Source organism: Ruditapes philippinarum, unplaced genomic scaffold (genome assembly GCF_026571515.1).
Source record: "Ruditapes philippinarum isolate M1 unplaced genomic scaffold, ASM2657151v2 ctg3948_1_1_1_1, whole genome shotgun sequence".
Classification (NCBI taxonomy): Eukaryota; Metazoa; Mollusca; class Bivalvia; order Venerida; family Veneridae; genus Ruditapes; species Ruditapes philippinarum.
The window spans coordinates 43,418-68,131 of NW_026854670.1; the positions used below are offsets into that span (position 1 = coordinate 43,418).

General features: G+C 28.1%; 1 long non-coding RNA gene across 2 annotated transcripts in view; it reads right to left on the reverse strand.

Moving 5' to 3' along the window:
* The window catches only part of LOC132740713 (uncharacterized), a 47,032-nt gene extending 22,540 nt beyond the window's left edge, over positions 1-24,492 (reverse strand). The window contains exon 1 of one of the 2 annotated variants that reach the window (XR_009627195.1): positions 24,169-24,492. This is a non-coding gene — a long non-coding RNA (uncharacterized LOC132740713). Of the gene's footprint in view, positions 1-11,266; positions 11,405-24,168 lie in introns of those variants that run through there. The other variant, XR_009627196.1, reaches the window with a different exon arrangement.
* Positions 24,493-24,714: the final 222 nt, after the last annotated feature.

Consider the following 24,714-nt stretch of genomic DNA (forward strand, 5'->3'; position numbering starts at 1 on the left):
TACTTATTGTAGATAGTTATGATGAATGACAATGTAATAATGTGTACCTGTAACAAAACATTCGGTTAAAGATCTGTAAAAACGAATAGACAAATCATACGATTTTAACAATTGATGCATTCGCACTTTCTTAGACATCTAAGATTTGTATTATCATTCCTATATTCTGTCGTTAATTTTAAAAATAAATCGTTGAAATACTTTTGAAAGAGGTATGAAACTTCTGCATCAAAAATGTAATGTTCGCAGCTAAAATCTGATATACCATTGCCCAGTGGAATGCATATGTGTCAATATAGTTTATCTATCAGAACAGTGTCTGCTTTATCGTTTGCCCGGAACATTTCTATCGTAAATGTGTATCTTTATCAATTTTAAGGGGTTTTCATATTTTGAGAAAATATAAAAAGAAGTGTTATGTACTCGAATGCATAATAATCAATCAAACAAGTGCAAACATATAACCTTCAATTGGCATCTAAGAGCATGATACATTAGAAATTTCCTTCTAATGTACTATTTTTGACAAAAAAGACTACATAGATTGGCAAAATGATTATATATTTTTAATGTTATATTTGCAAATCTAATCTTTCAGAAAAGATAAGATAAATAACGTGTCAGCTTAGAACATGGGAATTACTAAAGAATTAATATCAACTACATTTCACCTGTTAAATCAGTTCAGAAAAATGTCAAGGTCGTTCTTTTTATACTGATAATAATAATAATAGTTATGATGATAATAATAATAATAATAAAATAATTATTATATATTTTTTAAATATTTTACTATACTATGTGCTGTATAAATATATGTCATAAAGGACTGTGTAACATACACATGCAAACAACATTCATATAAAATTATTTCGTGGTTTGTTGTTCTGTCAGATATTAAATACTATCAGTGTTATTCATTATTATGCAGATCTCCATTAAAGACCATGTCACTTTAATGCATTTGAACTTTTTCGCACATCTTGGCTATTGTTTTTAGAAAAAAAAAACGAAAGCACACTTACCAAAACCGAGATTCGCATCCCAGACGTTCCCAATGATAAGCGAGTATGTTATCCGTGAACCTAATGCATCAAATATAGATTCCAGGAAAAAGGTCAGAAATAAAGCAAACGATTCTAAATTTTGAATTTCCATTTGTTTTGTAATACTTAAAATGTAATCAGAACTTATAATAAAGTTGTCCCCCTACATTTCTGGTAAACTTTCAATATACCTACCTGCAAATAATTTTGATCAATATTTCTAATGTTTTCTTTGCAAATCCTACAGAAGAGAAAACATGCTGCATCTGAACAAGTACAAAAGGCACGATAGCATGCACGCAATTTAATACTAATGTGTGAATATGTAGTTTGTACTAGTCTTTAATTCTTACATTGCTTATTGATTAATATTTACAAGTGTTTTGTATCAATTATAAAGATCCTGCATACTATTTCGCAAAATGATATGTTACATTTTGGACGTTTTGATGTTGTATGACGTTGACATCGTTGTGTTTTTAATATAATTATATATTTTCTAATTTAAACTGGATCAATCAATTAATCAATCAATCTGAACTATCATTGGTTTTATGTCTTCACCATTCGTCGTGAAATGTCTGAGTCACAAGAGTACCCCATGCCCCGTGTCCCTTTACCTCGTTTTTGTGTTTTTATATATTTGTGTTCCTTTGATAAACTATATGTATACAAAAAATTGTTAAGATTTGCATACTTTATTACATGCTTTTCGATGGTTTATAGAAATACATCAGTGAATTAAAACTGATAATTTCACTGTTTGAAACAGTGAAATTATCAATTTGATAATTTCACTGTTTTGAATTTAAGCCCCTTACGTTGTTTCAGTGAAATACCAGCGTACACAGAACTGGAAACCAACTTAATAACGTGACGTCGTAAATGACGTCAGGTTGTATAATTATTTGGCGCGCTATTCATTTATTATTGGGTAAAATGTCCTTTTTAACGTTTGATTGCATGTAATAAAAAGAAAATTTGTTTAGTTTAGTGTAAGATCGAAATATATTTCACCTCGTGAACACCAAAAATTCACATTTCACTCGTGGCTGCGCCACTCGAGAAATATACCTTTTGGTGCTCATTCGGTGAAATATATTCCGATCTTACACTGAACTTAACAAATATCCTCTATTTATTAGTCTGAAATTTTTTCCTTTGAACAGATCAATCACCAATATAAGGGTAGTTCCCAATTTTAATCGTTTAAATGCTGCTCTCAAAAAAATTTATTAAAATTTTTTATTTTAAATTTAATTTTAACCGGAAAGGGGTATGTTTTATTAAAATAAAAATGTAAGGGGTGCTTGCTATCAATGTTCAAAAAAAAATAATATAAAAAAATATAAAAAATAAGAAAAAACCAAAAAAGATTTTCATAAACCTTTTTTATTTAGGGAACGGATACATCGATATTTAATAAAAATTGTAATATGTTAAGGGAATAACAATTCAATAAAATTGGGGTTTGGGAATATAAACCAGCCCCTAATGAATTAAAACATTTCCCTATTGTAACAATTTATAATACAGCAACAAATTTTTGAGAAAAAATCATTTATACATTCCAGCAAGCTGTGTATCTAGAAGTATATAATAAATGTTATGATTATCCAATGAAAGCGATGTAACAAACGTGCAGTATTATAGAAATTTTTATATATATTTCAAATTTAAATAATGTAATTGTTTTGGTCTATTACTGAAAGGTTTTTGCAAGTTCATTTAAGTACCAATCACTTATCTCTTCCACTATATTTATTTTCTTTGAAGTCCATTCTACTTATAACAAATCTATAGTTAAAACATAAATACGTTTGTTGTTGATTTAGTTAAAAAAACAACTTTGTTGTACTTTTTCCACTTACTATACAATAGAGAGGTGTACTTACAGACCTCTTCACACGTTTTTTAGCTTACGACATGGTCTTCTAAAACAATATATTTTCTTCATTATTTAAGTCCTATGCCATTGTTATGCAGCTCAAGCACAAGGGTGAATAATGTACGTTACTTAGTTCAAAAAAGCAACAGTTGTTTTTAATGTTAACATACGTATAACCTATTGCTATTTGCTAAGTACAGTTTTATTGTGTGATAATTATGTCTAAATACTACTTTGGGATAGGAAGTAGTGCAGGGTGCCATGAATTGAAAGCACACATTTTCAACATGTGTGGTTAATTTCAGGTATTGAGTTTAATATTACAACTTTCCGCAGTAACCACAAATGTTTTATTTCAATCTTTTAACCATAAAGGTGTGAACATGAATTTTATTGAGACTATCCGAGATGCCAAATAGCAAAGAGCTTATTTATATTGGATAATTAAGAGTTAGAAACAATGCCAATTGTATCTATGATTATTTCTTTTAGGTTGGTGCATTCTCTTTATATCGAACATGATGGCTCGTTTTATAACGATTTTCCTGAGTATCGCCAGCAAGAAAATGTTCAGCACGCATCATTTTATGTAATATGTATGACATTAATTATCAGTTACTTTTCAAAACTAATTTAACGCCCACATTTATAACTAGGAACGGCATTAAAATTTAAAACTTTTGAGAGGTAATTATATTGCTTTATCTATTATGAATATTTCAAAATTCATTTGATTGAGTTGATATTGAAATAAATTCAACAGATAATGCTTTAAAATAAAAGAAAATAAAACAAAACAAGTATTTATTAAAGGTATGCAAGTATTTTGTCAGAATAAATCTTTTTCTAACATTAACTTGTTAATACAATATACTCTTTAAAATAACATATAAACATTAATTTTCTCGTTTATTAGTCTTACAAACGATGATATGTAATATATATTTACAATCTTATTAATGAAAAATAATTGCCCACCTCGTTATGGAAAACAAATCCAAATTAAATAAAAAACCCCCTCTTAATAATTTAACATATACATTCAAACATATCCGATACAAATAAATGCTAAAGTAATCCTAAAATATTACTGCATCTCTTAAATACATAGAGAGCTTTTGAAAATACTTGTAATGGAATACAAAGGATAGTTTGCCTACCTTTATAACGTAAACCTAGGCTGGTAAACTGAATTTCTTCAACATGAGATACTGTAAAAAATTTGTATACATATATTTGTTCAAATGGATTACGTTTTGACAAAGTGTGTATAGTCATTAATCTACCATGTATCATTTTTGCAAGGAGTAGGCAACAATAGTACATCAATAATATATTGCATCATGACATCGTTGTTGTTTACTAAAAACGTTAATAAATCATGTGGTAAATGTTTCTCATAAAAAATATTCCGATATTCTTCATAATGATTTGATTTATTTCACGAAAGTGATTTATTTGTTTAGAACAAAAAGTACAAAACTGATTCTTTTTATGTGACAAATGTTGCGTATTCGTTTCTTTCTAATTATAAAACTTAGGAAGCACATATAATTGATAATTATGTATAATTGAAATTAAATTGAGGTTAAACATTGTCACATCTGAATTGCTAGCATAAAGATTAGTTCAAGATGTGCTATGTTACAACCAGTTTTGCAATAAAAACGAGTTTTGCAATAATTTTATTGCAAAACTGGTTGCGTTGACATGATTTTATTGCAATTTGATTACAACCGGTTTTGCAATAAAAAACGAGTTTTGCAATAAAATATTTTTTCTATCGGATTTTATTGACATTATGCAAAAGGCATTATAAAATTTATCTATGTATATTAGGATTGATGCAGGAATTATTTTCTGGGATAATGAGTGTATATGCATATGATCAAACATTAATTTACATTCTCAATTTCATTAGTCGTTTTCCTTTTAATATATATGATGAAAGGATGATCATCATGAAATATCAGGACATGTACATTTACAGCAACAACTGTATCTGCTCAAATTTCGGTGATATACATACAAGAACTTTTAGTAAGGTCTTAACTTACCAGTTCTTTGATGAAAGAAAAAAAAACGAGTTTTGCAATAATTTTATTGCAAAACTGGTTGCGTTGGTTGACATGATTTTATTGCAATTTGATTACAACCGGTTTTGCAATAAAATATTTTATCTATCGGATTTTATTGACATTATGCAAAAGACATTATAAAATTTATCTATGTATATTAGGATTGACATGCAGGAATTATATTCTGCGATAATGAGTGTATATGCATATGATCAAACATTAATTTACATTCTCAATTTCATTAGTCGTTTTCCTTTTAATACATATGATGAAAGGATGATCATCATGAAATATCAGGACAGCAACAACTGTATTTGCTCAAATTTCGGTCATATACATACAAGAACTTTTAGTAAGGTCTTAACTTACCAATTCTTTGGTGAAAGAAAAAAAACGAGTTTTGCAATAATTTTATTGCAAAACTGGTTGCGTTGACATGATTTTATTGCAATTTGATTACAACCGGTTTTGCAATAAAAACGAGTTTTGCAATAAAATATTTTTTTCTATCGGATTTTATTGACATTATACAAAAGACATTATAAAATTTATCTATTAGGATTGACATGCAGGAATTATTTTCTGGGATAATAAGTGTATATGCATATGATCAAACATTAATTTACATTCTCAATTTCATAAGTCTTTTTCCTTTTAATATATATGATGAAAGGATGATCATCATGAAATATCAGGACATGTACATTTACAGCAACAACTGTATTTGCTCAAATTTCGGTCATATACATACAAGAACTTTTAGTAAGGTCTTAACTTACCAGTTCTTTGATAAAAGAAAAAAAAAACGAGTTTTGCAATAATTTTATTGCAAAACTGGTTGCATTGACATGATTTTATTGCAATTTGATTACAACCGGTTTTGCAATAAAAAACGAGTTTTGCAATAAAATATTTTTTCTATCGGATTTTATTGACATTATGCAAAAGACATTATAAAATTTATCTATGTATATTAGGATTGATGCAGGAATTATTTTCTGCGATAATGAGTGTATATGCATATGATCAAACATTAATTTACATTCTCAATTTCATTAGTCTTTTTCCTTTTAATATATATGATGAAAGGATGATCATCATGAAAAATCAGGACATGTACATTTACAGCAACAACTGTATCTGCTCAAATTTCGGTGATATACATACAAGAACTTTTAGTAAGGTCTAGTAAGGTCTTAACTTACCAGTTCTTTGATGAAAGAAAAAAAAAACGAGTTTTGCAATAATTTTATTGCAAAACTGGTTTCGTTGACATGATTTTATTGCAATTTGATTACAACCGGTTTTGCAATAAAATATTTTTTCTATCGGATTTTATTGACATTATGCAAAAGACATTATAAAATTTATCTATGTATATTAGGATTAACATGCAGGAATTATTTTCTGCGATAATGAGTGTATATGCATATGATCAAACATTAATTTACATTCTCAATTTCATTCGTCGTTTTCCTTTTAATATATATGATGAAAGGATGATCATCATGAAATATCAGGACATGTACATTTACAGCAACAACTGTATCTGCTCAAATTTCGGTCATATGCATACAAGAACTTTTAGTAAGGTCTTAACTTACCAGTTCTTTGATGAAAGAAAAAAAACGAGTTTTGTAATAATTTTATTGCAAAACTGGTTGCGTTGACATGATTTTATTGCAATTTGATTTCAACCGGTTTTGCAATAAAAACGAGTTTTGCAATAAAATATTTTTTCTATCGGAGTTTATTGACATTATACAAAAGACATTATAAAATTTATCTATGTATATTAGGATTGACATGCAGGAATTAATTCTGGGATAATGAGTGTATATGCATATGATCAAACATTAATTTACATTCTCAATTTCATTAGTCGTTTTCCTTTTAATATATATGATGAAAGGATGATCATCATGAAATATCAGGACATGTACATTTACAGCAACAACTGTATTTGCTCAAATTTCGGTGATATACATACAAGAACTTTTAGTAAGGTCTTAACTTACCAGTTTTTTGATGAAAGAAAAAAAACGATATTTCATGATGATCATCCTTTCATCATATATATTAAAAGGAAAAAGACTAATGAAATTGAGAATGTAAATTAATGTTTGATCATATGCATATACACTCATTATCCCAGAAAATAATTCCTGCATCAATCCTAATATACATAGATAAATTTTTTTAATGCCTTTTGCATAATGTCAATAAAATCCGATAGAAAAAATAATTATTGCAAAACTCGTTTTTTATTGCAAAACCGGTTGTAATCAAATTGCAATAAAATCATGTCAACGCAACCAGTTTTGCAATAAAATTATTGCAAAACTCGTTTTTATTGCAAAACTGGTTGTAACAGTGCTATTCTAGACAAACTTTTGCCAATGGTTGCACTGTACAAGTAACTGTTTGCCTTTTGAAATTTCCTATAAAAGTGTATCATTCAGCCACTAATTTAAGACTTTTCATGTCTTTTTCACCTAAACAAAAACTTGATTTAAATTTATCCTAAAAAGGGCATTTGTCGGCTCCATTGAATTTTTTATTAGTTAAGACCACACGCAGAGCCTCTTAAAGTAAGATTATCACTTAGTACTCATATGACACTGAGACTTATTCGATGTTGACGACCTTGAAACCTTTTGAATTATTTAATTTACGTTAAATTCTGCTAAAATAAATATTGGTGACACATATTGTTATAACTTTGAATAATTCATTTAAAGCATTACATATAGGGGATTTATTGCAAAAAGAGATATAATTAATTTATTCCTGCATATTCTATCCTGACACCTAGAGTCATGTCATATTAATGTTAATAAGGGAATGTTCAAGTGTAACAGTTCACAGGGGATCAACACGGAAACAATAATATCGTAAGCTAACCATCAGTTAGGGAATTCAACAAATTGCTTATCCTAGTTTAACATTAAAAAATTGTTTTAATTCATATTGTAATGCAATTGTTACGAAGATAATTGTCATATGTTCTCTGATAATTCCGTTATAAATAATAGCTTTTTACCAGTTTCATTGTATAATTATTTCCATCGCATTTTTCGGTAACTAGAAAAGCAAAAAACAAATTTGATCAATCTTTTTTTTTCAAACATTCGTCAAATATGTATACCCTTGTTTTGAAATGCGTATATCCCCCAGAGGCCAAATGCATTGGTTATATTATAATGTTACATAAGGTGGATGCCTTTTAAACAGTAAAAGTCTGGTCATACTGTACATTTCCTTTTAGTTGCTTGTAATTAAGTGAGCTTTTAGCAATAAATACCTCCTTTGATTGACTAGTTTTTTCCGTTTTTAACAGGAAGGGAATTTTATCACAATGGAATAAGCATGAAGCAAATGATAATTTTACGAATTCAATCATCAAAATAGAGAAACAAGGAATCCATAAAGAACGCCAAAAAGGACAAAAATTGAAAATGTTGTAGGCTCTGTTTGATTGAGCCTGTTCATGGACGGTGCTGTAATAAAACAGCAAACGTGTAATAGACATATCAGAATAAAGGTATGTTATCTTAGTTGCATGTCAAAATGGATAAAGTAAGGGTTATGGTGACTATTTTGAAAGAATCAGATTAAATCTAGCCAATAACACGTATAAATGGGTTTGTGTGTTGATTTCTAAATAAAACATACCTTATGTATGTTAAACTAGTAGATATCAACATTTGCTCCAGCGAGTAACATCCCAAATTCAACAGTGCATGATAATAAGGAGTGCTGAGTTAATGTTTCTGTTGGTTCAATTTGTAACAGTTACGTTGAATAATATTTCAGCTCATTATCGTAACTGTTTTATGTTATGAAACATATGATAGACAGCTTGTGAGTTATAGCAAAACGCATTCCATAAGAACAAAGTATTGTCTTTTTTAACTGAGCCGTAAGTAGTGTCCTCGCAATAATATTTTACTGTAACCCTCAAACCTTTGTGTTATTTATACAATGATACATGCTAATTAAGCAAAACAGAGCAAGAAATAAAAACGTTGAATACGAACAATAACAAAAAATTGAAACCATTTACAGGACGAGAATGACAAAATATTTATATATTTAATCACATGAATTAACAATGAGAATGTCAATCTAAGTTTTAAATTTATTTTCTTATTTTTAGTAAATTTTCAAATAGAATATAATTCAACGGAGGAAATAAAAATTGGAAACAGTATTTAGTGTCAGTAGTTGTAGAGGATGGATCAATGCATTTCAGTAATTAGCGTTTAGAAATAACTTATATATTAGTATTTAAAAGTTATGTAATCAAAGATTCTTAACCAAGCACAATTTTTTAAAGTAAAAAAAAACCACAAAAGTAAATACATTGTGTCTATAATTCTATATTCTATATATAATTATATACTATAAAGTTATAAACTAGTTATTAAAGATTATTTAAACCAAGTACGAACATGAATTTTAATACCGAACTTGAACTAAAAAAGCATTAAGTAAATATATATATATATATAAATTAAATATATTTTCATTCAGTATTAGACTTTAAAAGTCTTTTCAAAACGTTTCTTTGCATTTATTAAAAAGAACTCTAATTACTTGATGTATTGATCCATGCTCTACAACTACTGACACTAAATACTGTTTCCAATCAAATTTTTATTTCCTCCGTTGAATTATATTCTATTTGAAAATTACTAAAAATAAGAAAATAAATTTAAAACTTATATTATATATAGTCTGAATATTATCTTATCGCTATCGAAATCAATAAGATCATATCTAATATATTTCACAAATTAATACAAAACATATGAATCAATGGTAACAAGTTTGTAATAATAAAAGGATATTTGTTTAGTTCAGTTTAAGATCGGTATATATTTCACCGAGTAAGCACCAAAAGGTATATATAAATATGAACTTTTGGTGTTCACAAGGTGAAATATATTTCGATCTTACACTAAACTAAACAAATGTTATTTTTATTAAATGCAAAGAAACGTTTTGAAAAGACTTTTAACCTAATACTGAATGAAAAGCGAGCCAAATAATAATACAACGTGACGTCATTTAGGACGTCACGTCATTAAATAGGTTCCCAGTACTGTGCACGCTGGTATTTCACTGAAACAACGTAAGGGGCTTAAATTCAAAACAGTGAAATTATCAAATTGATAATTTCACTGTTTAAAACAGTAAAATTATCAGTTTTATATCACTGATATATTTCTATAAACCACCAAAAACCATGTAATAAATATTCATATATGAATCTATGGCTTATCCTCGATAACAGTGACACCACAAAAAAACTATAAAAAAAACAACAATGAAAACACAGTAGAACAAAGTAAAAATGATAAATCTTTCAATTCATTTTCTCTCCTTTCTTCTCTTGAAATATGTATGAAAATATAATATTATGTTTAGGGATATTATTCGGAGTATCAAATACTTAACATGCAACTAATCATTTGAAATAATTATATTAATAATTCTTACAACTTATCACCATTAAATACATGTACTTAACATGCTAAATATCTTAACAAGAATTGTCCATCTATTAATTTGGATGAAACCATTCTTAATTTACTGACTGATTAGCTAGAAATGCAGACAATGATCGGATGGCAAGGGTGTGCAGACTGATCATGATTTGCACTAGTTGCATATGTAAAATATGTAGCCTACAGCAAAAACTGGGATCTAAATATTTTAAGAATTTGGTGTTAACCACAATTATTAATTAAATAAAAACTGATAAAAAAGATAGTAGCACCTGTGGTTTTACTTTTATTTCTAATATTTCAAACAGACATTTAACGAAATAATAGAAGTATCATGTTTGAAAAAAAATCACTTTTTTTTGCTAAAAATGTGACCAGTATTTTATTGAATAGCACTTAAAATTTTATAAGTCTTATGTTTCACGTAAAGTTCTAGTTTAGTCATTTACCTAAAATGAATGTTCACTTTAGAAAAGTGATAGAAACAATATACTTATAAGAGTTAACAGTGTTTCAGTCTGCATTTATTATGAGTAGTCAAAGAACAAGAATACAATTTGAGTGTAAATGAATGTCTAAATGTCTAAATACATATTAGTTATATAATTCAACTTGATAATCAATTATCATATAATCATAATAAGGCACAGCGTTCATAGCGAAGAAATCTTTTGAAAACAAAAATACAAACTCATAACATGACCAATGGAATGTAATAATTTACATTAAAAAAATACCCACCGTTCAATTGGAAATAAATCCGTATAAACTGCCTTCTAATAATAACAGAAAATGCGTAAAAACCTAAAACTCTTTGATACAGCTTGATACTTCAGTACTTATTACTGGAATATTTACTGCATCTCTGCAATACATAGAGAGCTGTTGCAAATAGTCGTAATATTGGAAAATATAAGACAGTTTGTCTACCTTTATAACAGAAATCTTTTCCGCATGTTTTCCACTATTTACAAAATATTATTAAAATTTAGAATACCGTCCTTTAAAAAAAGAACTTTAGAATAATTACAATCGCAAAATGAGTCCATCTGCAACTACATGTACCTGTTGATTTAACAAATCCACAAGTTCACAAGTTTTATTGTGCTTAATACTATATTGCCATATTGTTTTTATTATTTTAGAGTTTTCGTTTAATTCATAAAAAGTGATGCATATAAAATGACTGACAAAATATTTGAATCAAATAAGACAGTTTGGCAAGCTCTGTTTAAACGCGTTTTTGAATTAATTCTTTACTTTAATTTTTCGTTTAAGATCTACCATTTTCCGTTAATATTAAGAGATACAAAATAAATGTATAACCTCTTTACATAAATATTTCTTTTTGCGTATGGCAAAAAATCTAAAAATTCTAATTAACGATTTATAGCTCAGTAAAATTTTGTCATTGTCAACGATATTTCGTCTTTTGGACATATTAAGTGTGACACTATTAATATGACACGAAATAATGTACACTTTTCAGTGCTCAGAGCAATTCTATATGTTTTTATATTTTAATATGTTTACAAGTGCAAGGAAAGTGGATTTACTTCTTTCTACGACAGAAATGACATAGAATTCCAATTTGTTAACATGTCAAGTTATTCAAGCGTTGCATATATATCACTGCGTATGTTTGCATTCTCTAAACTTTATGGAATATATCATGTTAAATGTATTAATTGTAAAAAAGTTATGTAAGTAATAATTATGTAAATATATGATATCGCATGCCAAAATATGTTCTGTTAAAACTGAGTAGTAAATATTGTTATACAGTTTTAAGAAGAAATTTGTCCCTGAGAGTAAATATAACGTAGTTTGTTCCAGTCTATTCTAGTCACGTATTTTGTATTTTCAACCATCTTAAACAAAGAATCGTCATGTCATTCTAGTTTATGTCTGATATCCAGGAATATATTACATCATTTTGTATTCTTCTGTCATTATTCCATTTGTTAATATGATAATAGTTTATATATGTTTTAATAATAATATAGTTATTTCTTAAAGCAGCATGCCTACAGATTCATGCCAATTTTCATGAAAATTTGAAAAATATATTTAAACGTGAAATATTGTGAAGTGAACAAAAAAATAATTTACTCATTTCAAACAACACTTGCAATCCATGTAAATTATACCAAAACGAGGTCAAATAAGCAAAAAGGTAGCCCTTACTGCGTTAGTAACGCGTTAGTAACGCAGTATAAATATGGTTAAAAATACTGCAAAATCAGTCCTTAATCACACATTTTTTTCAAGTTAAATTTTCTCGAAATACTTAAGCTCATGTCGCGGCATGCAGCTTTAGCGTTTCTTTTATCAAGGACTAAAAACAATTACCAAAACCTTCTATTTATAAAACCTGTTCGATAAAACATTACAATTTTGCTTTCAATTCTTTCGACATCTGATTTTCTTAAAATAGAATTGACGTGTCCAAAACATTGTTAACAGATAAATTAATTAATTAACTATCACGGAATCAAATAAGTTTTATTGCACATATTCGTTTTTATAATAATTTCTATCCAAGTTAAGTGTAAAGTTTGAAACGTAAAAGATAAAATTTCGAAAACTTTCTTTCACATTTCTTGAATTCCATCAATAAAAAAAAACAAACAAAAAACAACATATATTTACGTAAAAGCTCTTACATTTTAGATTTTTTTGTCGTAAATGCGATGCCAATTTAAACAACAACCATGCCAAATATATTTTTTAAAGCTTACATGTTTTAAAACTTCATCTTTACACGAGAATCATTGATAAAAATACCGGCTCAAAGATTATGTTTTCATTAAGAACATCCGTGCATCGCACATTTCTTAATACCATTTTTAAAAAACATTTCATGGAACATTTGACAGAAAATTTGACTTCTGTAAAAATTCGATCTAAGAGAGCTTTTGGTAATAACGTCTGAGGACACTCTATCACAAACAATAAACAATTCAAAGGTAACGGACCGAAGGACTTAAAACCTTTAAACCGATACCATTAATATCACTCCATTACTTGTGGTAAATTCATACGACTTTTATTAATTTAGTTTTTAAATGATTAAATTTATTTTAATCTTTTGTTGTCCAAAGAGAAGAAATAACAAACGAATTAATAATCAAATTTCTATTTTATACACAAATGATTATGAATGTATAATAATGGCTCACTTAAAATGGGTTAATATGTGCCAAAAAAATCAAAATCAGAAAGAAAAAAAATCAGTGAATGTTCAGTTTTAACTTCGTCCGAAATATGCAATCAGCTTATCAAAAGGAAACGATATAAGCTTGAAGAAGTACAATCAATTCCCGCCAAAGTTATGCTACTCAGACTTGACTTACTTCATTGCTATATTTACATGGATTGTCATATATATGACTTGTAAGCCAAGACTACATTACTACATTTAGTGTCTTGTATATGGACAGTTTTCAGCTTAGCAATGACTTTATGTCTGAAAATATTGGCTTTCAATCGTACCTTTTGATAGTTAACAAGATTTTCTGATATACTTATTGGTTGGTTTTGGCAGCATTTTAAACATATTGAATATCACGCTTACGTAAGTAGAAATGAAAAAAAAACACCGTTCTGTTGAGTGATTGTTACTGCCATTTTCAGCACTTTCAGGAAGAGATTTGACTTCAAGCCAAAATATTTAAAATTTGTGAAAAGAGAACTGAAACATAGTTTAAAAATTGTGTTATTAGTTTTGCTACAATGTAACATTTTCAGTCGTAAAAGGGACTCCACTGATGTTTTTGACATGACGGGACAATGTTAATCGTCCATTTGATAATAAATTTGTGGCAAAATTCCAGTTCTTTTATGTACTCCAGAATATTAATTTCAATTGTGCAAACTGACAAAAAAATGAAAAGCGTTGCAATTAATCATAAAATAATACAACATATAATAATGATATTTTATCATCCAGTTGAACTGTTTTGTCCTTGTTAACCAAACGTCCAGGTTCATTAAACGTAATAAGTATCCATATATGAAACAATAAAATAACTTCTTTAAAATGAATAAAGTTACATTTATTTTCGCATGCATAACACCAAATAATATACGAGTGCTAGATTCAAGGAATACTTTTAAATGTTGTACATGTGTTAAACATACTAAATAAATTTTAGTTGTGTTTGCTTTGGCTTAACTAAAATATAGCAGATGCTTGATCCGTCTCAAAGACTGGTCTGAACTTGGAACATACTTCGTCAGTTTTGATTATCATCAGCACGTGTTTATCTTTCACTACGGCAAGTGATAAGCGCCGTGAAGTTAACTCACCAATAAGTGTTTATCACACGACTGGAAACGTTAATATATTTAAATGATTTAACTTTATTTTGGCGTTAAATAGCATTAGCTTAGTTACATATTATAGCAAATATGCATTCAATAAGATATGTCATTGAAAACAAGTTTAATTTCATAGCAAGTGGTCAATGATTCTTTAGAGCTATTTGAACAAAGCATTTGTATGTGCGCAAACGTTTAATATTTCAAAATAGTTCGTATAAAATTAATTTGATTTTATTTATCTTTGATCCGTTTTCGATTCGTTTATGAATATACCAATATTTTTACTTCATTTTAGAGTAAAAAATCTCTCCCATTAAAATCTTTTAGTTATAACAATATAAAATGATTTATAAAATGAAATGCTTTAATTTTAATCCGTATATGTATCAGTAGAGCATTAGAAATAAAAAGGCAACAGACATGCTGTCGATAAATTTCAAATGCAAACAAAGTTAACAAATATGATAACAATACATTATGATTACATGATTATAAATCAAGAACAAATACATGACAATACTTATGTAGTAATTCCTCGTTTAATAGCAGCAAAGATAAAATACGGCAACTGAATACACTTAAGTAAATGTTATAGCTAATACAAAAATTATTAAAAAGGTGTACAAACAAACATAAATGACGATTTTACTTTCATTTAGTCGGTTCATGTGCAACATTGCTTTCATACCAACGACAAGGATGAACCAAAATCAAAAGTCAGTATTTTTCACAATAATTCAAAAGTAACAAGTACGTAAGTGCAACTGATCAATGTATTGAACAAAATAAAAGTTTATTACATCTTTGTACTTATCGTTGTGTCTTCGACTCAGATATTTATAATGAATTGAAATGTAATATTTTGCACCTGTAACAAAAGAAACTCGGTTTAAAAACTATAAAAGCAAATCGACAAATTATAGGAGGTTATCAGTAATGCATTTGCACTTTCTAAAACATCTTAAATTTGTATTATCATTCCTAAATCCTTCCATATATTTAAGAGATAAATCGTTGAAATTCTTTTAAAAACAAATATCGGCACCAAAAATGTAATATTCACAACGAAAATATGATTTTTCATTGCCCTATGGAATGCATATGTCTGAAATATCATATGCTCGGAAAAATTCTATAAATGTGTATTTGTTATCAATTTTAAGGGGTTTTCACATTTTGGGAAGATGATAAGAATTATTATGTACTCGTACTCATACTAATCATGTACAATCAAATCAAGTGCAAATATAAAACCTTTTATAAGGATCTAAGGTTCTTGTAGAATATAATTTGTACTTCTTGTGTACTATTGTTGACGAAAATACACCATAAGTTTGCAACAGCTGCAATTATCAAGATTCAAAACTACTCTTAAATGAAACCCAATATCGTTTATTTTTCCAAATTGTTGAGAGTTTGGAAGAATTGAATTTCAATGCAAAAATATTAGACTAAGGGTGGTAACATTTTGTACACACTAATTGTACCGAGTTAAATATCATTTGTTACAAAGCATACAAAGAGTATGTTTGCAATTTGAAAAAAAAAACATTACAACCGCGTCAAGTGTTCAAAGTAGCTTCTTGTCGGTAATATTTCCCTTTGCAAAGCATTCAGAAAAGGGAGAAGATAAATAACGTGTCAGCTCAGAACATGGAAATTACTCAAGAAATTATATCAACAACATTTCGCCTGTTAAATCAGTTCAGGAAAGGTCAAGGTCGTTCTTTTTATACTACTCGTAAATTTTCGTCACAGGAAAGTGTATCGTCAGACATACAATTATGAAAATAAATCAATGTCTCGAGAAAATTCTACAGAATATTGAATTAAAGCATGATTATGCACATAATTTTTGCTTCCGTTTAGAATTTAACTAATGAGTCAAATCCGATGACATGAATGATTCGTCGGTCCTGACAAATGTACCTTGATTTATACGAATGTAATTGGCTACATGTAATAAATTGTTGCAACCTTGAATAAAAAAAATATTTTTATGCAGATACATTTCACTTTAACTCACTACGCTTTCCGAATTAATTACGAGATTCAACATTCTCTTATCAATTATGATCAATGCTTTAGAAAAAAATCTTATTTATCTCTGATAGCTGCATGCACGTGACCCCCTACCCTTACACCGACACAGGAATGACTCATAATTTCAAACAATTAAATAAAATATCTCTGTGTAAGGCTTCTAATAAATATATAAAAATTAAATAAAATGCATCTCCGCCCATTGTTTTCTCGTTTAGGGCACACGCATTGTTTTTACTTGGGGACCATATGCCGCTTCATGGAATGGCACTTAGTATCACATTGAAGGTTCCATGATAACCGCCATATGAACACATCTGCGGATGTTTCAAAATTCAAAATTGTACCGGTTCATGTTGAATTCTGCTTAAGCTGGTGCTAGGGGGCGTGGACGGTAGTTTGCACTTTTCAGTACCATCCATGAACAGGCTCAATCAAACCGAGCCTGCAACATTTTCAATTGTTTTGTGTTGGACTTTCTTTAGGGATTTTATTTTCTCTATTCAGGGACAAGTTGAAACATATACAACTTTTATCATTTAATTTGTATGGCTATAACAGTTTGAATTTAAAGTGGATTGGTCTACAACGTGCACATTGTCCATTTGACACTGATAATAACACTAAAAATGTATTATTTGATACTCTTTTAAAATAATGCTTGAATAAAATGTGTTGATGGAGTTCTATATTATTTAGTATGAACATATTCATGATGAATAAGAATAATGTATTTTTTTTTAAATATTTATCATCTGCTATATAAATATATATGTTATATCGGATCGTGTATCTCACACACGCCAACAACATTCATATAAAATTATTTTTTCTTGTTCTGTCTGATACTAATTACTATCAGTGTTATTTATTCTGTTACATATCTTCTATTAAAGACAAAGTCACTTTAATACATTTGAATATTGCATGTCCAGAACTAAACATTAATTTTTCTATTTAAAAAACATCTTTGTATATCTTGGCTAACATCTTGAGAAAATATAAGCATCATTTTAGGACCGAGATTCGGATCCCAGACCGTTTACATGATAGGCGATCATGTTACTCCTGAACCTCAGGCATCAAATATAGATATCAGGAAAAAGATCGGTAAACCAAAATGATTCTGTATTCAGATTTTCCATTAGTTTTGGAATCCTTAAATGAAAGCATGATATATTATAAAGTTGTCCCTCCACATATTTGGAAAACTTTCAATATAACACCTGCTTTTTTTTTGTTCAATTTTTCTAGTGTTTTCTTTGCAAATCTTCATGAAGTGAAAACATATGTTGTATCTGAACGAGAAGAGCACATTCGGCAAGGTTTTATCTAGGTATTCAATTATTTTATTCATAATATAATACAATATCCCGGTAAAATGCAACATTCACAAACATCGGGATTAAAGAAATCATCAAGAGAGAGTGGACCAAACTATTCAAAAATTACACGATTCACCAATATGATCAGGAAATCGTTGCATGGCACAGTTGAAATATAGACTTAAACTATTATTTGAAATCAATGTTGACTTCTTCAGACATCATTTACCTTAACACTTGTAAACAATGTAAAAAGTCACAAAATTGATTTTAAACACTTTTCTGACACATTTACAAACATATCTAAACATTTTAATTCTGAACGGCATTTCTTTTCAACCAATTGCAAACGTGAAGAACATTTGAATAAAATTATTAAAATAATTCTTGGATATATTAACTTGGAACAAATTGTCCTGATGGTACATATTAACATTGTTTTAATGCATATTGACCAGTGTTTTGTATCATTATTTTAAGATCTTGCATACTGACTTATTACGCCAAATCATATGTTACATTTTGACGTCGTTGCCCTTGAGGATGTATAACATTGACATCATTTTTCTGATGGAGACTTTTCAGTTGATACGTTGTGTGTTTTTAATAAAATGATATACATTTTAGTTTCAATTGTAACACGTTTCCCAAAAGACAGGACAATCAAGTGCATTATTACACGATATATGCACAGCATAATAAACAACAAACGAATGCTTACACGTTGTGTGACGTGATATATGACGTCAATAACCCAAATGACGTCAGGAAAATTTTTTTTTTTGCTTTTTTGCTCTATGTAGTTCAATATATTTTTATCAATTCTTATTTTCATTAACGTGTTCGATTGGAAATAGATTTGCATTTTTTCTTGCACTATGGTATAATAACACAAAGTTTATCGTTAAAAAAGCTTTGTAATAAAACAATCAATCAATCGATCAATATGAATTGTAATTGGTTATACATCGATATGTCTTTAGCTGTTGCCCTGAAATATATGTGTGTTCTGTGCTGTATAGCAGTAATATAAATTTGGCACGTACCTCGTCAAAGTGTATTTATATATTTCTTGTTCTTTGATAAAATTAAATTTATACATCAAATATTATAGACTGCATAGTTTCTTGGATTGAGCTTACGACTTTACATACTTAATCAATCAAAAGATAATACGATTAACGATTATACAAATTTTGGTGTGTTAACTGTTACTCTTAGACATCTCTGTCAAAGAATTTTAATTAACCATTGCTACTATGATTATATTACAAGATTAAATAGCTGTTAGCGAATTAGTTTGCAGATACAATGTCTCAAAGAAAGACATATATCTTAAACAAATATATTTCATGAATGCCTTTTTCTTAAGGCAAAATATACTGTTATATCTCAGATTTTGTTAATTGTAAATATTGTCATGGTAATAATAAATGCAATGGAACATTATTTATGTATCATTATATGTGATAGTGATTAAATATTTCGAATGAAAATAATTTTATTGTTTTTGTCTTTTATTGAAAGGGTTGCAAGATCAATCAAGTACCAAACACGTATAACTTCCATTATTTTTATTTTCTTTGAAATTATTGCTACTTATAACAAGTCTAAAGTAACACATTAATGCTACTTTTGTATATGATTTAGTTTTAAAACAACTTTGTTGTACTTATTCCATAAACTATACAATAGGAAGGTAAAGTAACATACCTCTTCACATGCTTAAGTTTATAAATTTACATGACCTTCTTAAACAATATATTTTCTTTATTTATTTATTTTTTATTTATTAATTTATTTATTTATTTATTTATTTATTTATTTATTTATTTATTTATTTATTTATTTATGTCTTATGCCAATTTTAAGTAGCTCAGAACAAAGGCTTGAAAAGGGTGAATGAAGCACATTCCTTGTAACAAAACAAACATCAACATAAAAAACAACCCAACAATAAAACATGAACAGCTGTTTTAAATGTTAACATATGTATTAACACAATTGTTATTTGAAAAAGAAGGAAGTTGTGCTGGATGCCATAAATTGAAGGCACATATTTTCAAAATATCTCTGTGTAAGGCTTCTAATAAATATATAAAAATTAAATAAAAAGCATCTCCGCCCATTGTTTTCTCGTTTAGGGCACACGCATTGTTTTTACTTGGGGACCATATGCCGCTTCATGGAATGGCACTTAGTATCACATTGAAGGTTCCATGATAACCGCCATATGAACACATCTGCGGATGTTTCAAAATTCAAAATTGTACCGGTTCATGTTGAATTCTGCTTAAGCTGGTGCTAGGGGGCGTGGACGGTAGTTTGCACTTTTCAGTACCATCCATGAACAGGCTCAATCAAACCGAGCCTGCAACATTTTCAATTGTTTTGTGTTGGACTTTCTTTAGGGATTTTATTTTCTCTATTCAGGGACAAGTTGAAACATATACAACTTTTATCATTTAATTTGTATGGCTATAACAGTTTGAATTTAAAGTGGATTGGTCTACAACGTGCACATTGTCCATTTGACACTGATAATAACACTAAAAATGTATTATTTGATACTCTTTTAAAATAATGCTTGAATAAAATGTGTTGATGGAGTTCTATGTTATTTAGTATGAACATATTCATGATGAATAAGAATAATGTATTTTTTTTAAATATTTATCATCTGCTATATAAATATATATGTTATATCGGATCGTGTATCTCACACACGCCAACAACATTCATATAAAATTATTTTTTCTTGTTCTGTCTGATACTAATTACTATCAGTGTTATTTATTCTGTTACATACCTTCCTTTAAAGACCAAGTCACTTTAATACATTTGAATATTGCATGTCCAGAACTAAACATTATTTTTTCTATTTAAAAAACATCTTTGTATATCTTGGCTAACATCTTGAGAAAATATAAGCATCATTATAGGACCGAGATTCGGATCCCAGACCGTTTACATGATAGGCGACCATGTTACTCCTGAACCTCAGGCATCAAATATAGATATCAGGAAAAAGATCGGTAAACCAAAATGATTCTGTATTCAGATTTTCCATTAGTTTTGGAATCCTTAAATGAAAACATGATATATTATAAAGTTGTCCCTCCACATATTTGGAAAACTTTCAATATAACACCTGCTTTTTGTTTTGTTCAATATTTCTAATGTTTTCTTTGCAAATCTTCATGAAGTGAAAACATATGTTGTATCTGAACGAGAAGAGCACATTCGGCAAGGTTTTATCTAGGTATTCAATTATTTTATTCATAATATAATACAATATCCCGGTAAAATGCAACATTCACAAACATCGGGATTAAAGAAATCATCAAGAGAGAGTGGACCAAACTATTCAAAAATTACATGATTCACCAATATGATCAGGAAATCGTTACATGGCACAGTTGAAATATAGACTTAAACTATTATTTTAAATCAATGTTGACTTCTTCAGACATCATTTACCTTAACACTTGTAAACAATGTAAAAAGTCACAAAATTGATTTTAAACACTTTTCTGACACATTTACAAACATATCTAAACATTTTAATTCTGAACGGCATTTCTTTTCAACCAATTGCAAACGTGAAGAACATTTGAATAAAATTATTAAACAAATTCTTGGATATATTAACTTGGAACAAATTGTCCTGATGGTACATATTAACATTGTTTTAATGCATATTGACCAGCGTTTTGTATCATTATTTTAAGATCTTGCATACTGACTTATTACGCCAAATCATATGTTACATTTTGACGTCGTTGCCCTTGAGGATGTATAACATTGACATCATTTTTCTGACGGAGACTTTTCAGTTGATACGTTGTGTGTTTTTAATAAAATGATATACATTTTAGTTTCAATTGTAACACGTTTTCCAAAAGACAGGACAATCAATTGCATTATTACATGATATATGTACCGCATATAAAACAACAAACGAATGCTTACACGTTGTGTGACGTGATATATGACATCAATAACCCAAATGACGTCAGGAAAATTATTTTTTTTGCTCTATGTAGTTCAATATATTTTTATCAATTCTTATTTTCATTAACGTGTTCGATTGGAAATAGATTTGCATTTTTTCTTGCACTATGGTATAATAACACAAAGTTTATCGTTAAAAAAGCTTTGTAATAAAACAATCAATCAATCGATCAATATGAATTGTAATTGGTTATACATCGATATGTCTTTAGCTGTTGCCCTGAAATAAATGTGTGTTCTGTGCTGTATAGCAGTAATATAAATTTGGCACGTACCTCGTCAAAGTGTATTTATATATTTCTTGTTCTTTGATAAAATTAAATTTATACATCAAATATTATAGACTGCATAGTTTCTTGGATTGAGCTTACGACTTTACATACTTAATCAATCAAAAGATAATACGATTAACGATTATACAAATTTTGGTGTGTTAACTGTTACTCTTAGACATCTCTGTCAACGAATTTTAATTAACCATTGCTTCTATGATTATATTACAAGATTAAATAGCTGTAAGCGAATTAGTTTGCAGATACAATGTCTCAAAGAAAGACATATATCTTAAACAAATATATTTCATAAATGCCTTTTTCTTAAGGCAAAATATACTGTTATATCTCAGATTTTGTTAATTGTAAATATTGTCATGGTAATAATAAATGCAATGGAACATTATTTATGCATCATTATATATATGTGAATAGTGATTAAATATTTCGAATGAAAATAATTTTATTGTTTTTGTCTTTTATTAAAAGGGTTTCAAGATCAATCAAGTAACAAACACGTATAACTTCCATTATTTTTATTATATTTGAAATTCTTTCTACTTATAACAAGTCTAAGTAACACATAAATGTTACGTTTGTAGATGATTTAGTTTTAAAACAACTATGTTGTACTTATTCCATAAACTATACAATAGGAAGGTAAACTAACATACCTCTTCACATGCTTAAGTTTATAAATTTACATGACCTTCTTAAACAATATATTTTCTTTCTTTATTTATTTATTTATTTATTTATGTCTTATGCCAATTTTAAGTAGCTCAGAACAAAGGCTGGAAAAGGGTGAATGAAGCACATTCCTTGTAACAAAAAAAAAACAACAACAAAAAAAGCAACCCAACAATAAAACATAAACAGCTGTTTTAAATGTTAGCATATGTATTTACACAATTGTTATTTGAAAAAGGAAGTTGTGCTGGATGCCATAAATTGAAGGCACATATTTTCAACATGTGTGTTTAATTAAAGGTGTTTAGTTTTATATTACAACTTTCCACAGTAACTACAAATGTTTTATTGAAATGTTTTATACATAAGATGTGAACGTGCATGTTATTGAGTCTATCCGTGATGTACATCAACACTAGGTTGTTTGTTGTTGGATACATTAGAATAAAAAAAAATAAAAAAAACTAGTGAAAAGTATCATTCTTATATTAAATGTGCATTTTCTTAATATTCGGCTAGTTCCATCAATATTGGTATTCTGAGTATGGTCAACAAAGGCAATATCTTTAATGTTCAGCACACATCATTTAATGAATTATGCGTGTATTTCTATGACATTAATCATCATTTACTTTTCAAAATTAATTTTACACTAGGAACGGCATTAAAATGTAAAACGTTTTAGAGGAAATTCTATTGTTTTATCTATTATAAATATTCTAAAATTCATTTGATTGAGTTGATATAGAAATTAATTCAATAGATAATGCTAAAATAATTAAAACTATAATAAAACAGATATTTATCTATGGTATATTGCCAGAATAAATCTTTCTATCATTAACTTGTCAATGCAGTGCACTCTTTAAAATAAAATATGAACATTTATTGTCGCGTTTCTATTTTCTACAAATTTATGATATATAATATATCTTTATCTTTACAATCTTAATAATAACAAGAATTTACTCACCTTCTTATTTTACCACAAATCCAAATGTAATAAGAAACCCTCTCTTAATAATTTATCACATAAAATCAAACCTATCCGATACAAATAAGTGCTCAAGTAATCCTAAAATATTACTGCATCTCTTCAATACAAAGAGAGCTTTTGAATATCTTCGTAATATTGGAATACATAGGATAGTTGGCCTACCTTTATAACGTTAACTTAGGCTGGTAAACGAAATTTCTTCAACATGAGATACTGTTAAAAATGTTTATACATATATTTGTTCATATGAATTACGTATTGACAAAATGTTTATGTTATGTATCGTTATTGCAAGGAGTATATTTTTAAACATCGAAATGTCTGAAATATTATAACATTATCTCAGAATTGTATAGCTAGGCAATAATAGTATATCAATTATATATTGCATCATGACATCGCTGTTGTATACTTAAACGATAATAAATCATGTTGAAATTGTCTCTCATAAAAAAATATTCAAATTTTCTTTATAATGATTTGATTTATTACACGCACATTCTGAATATGAGAGATGTTTTT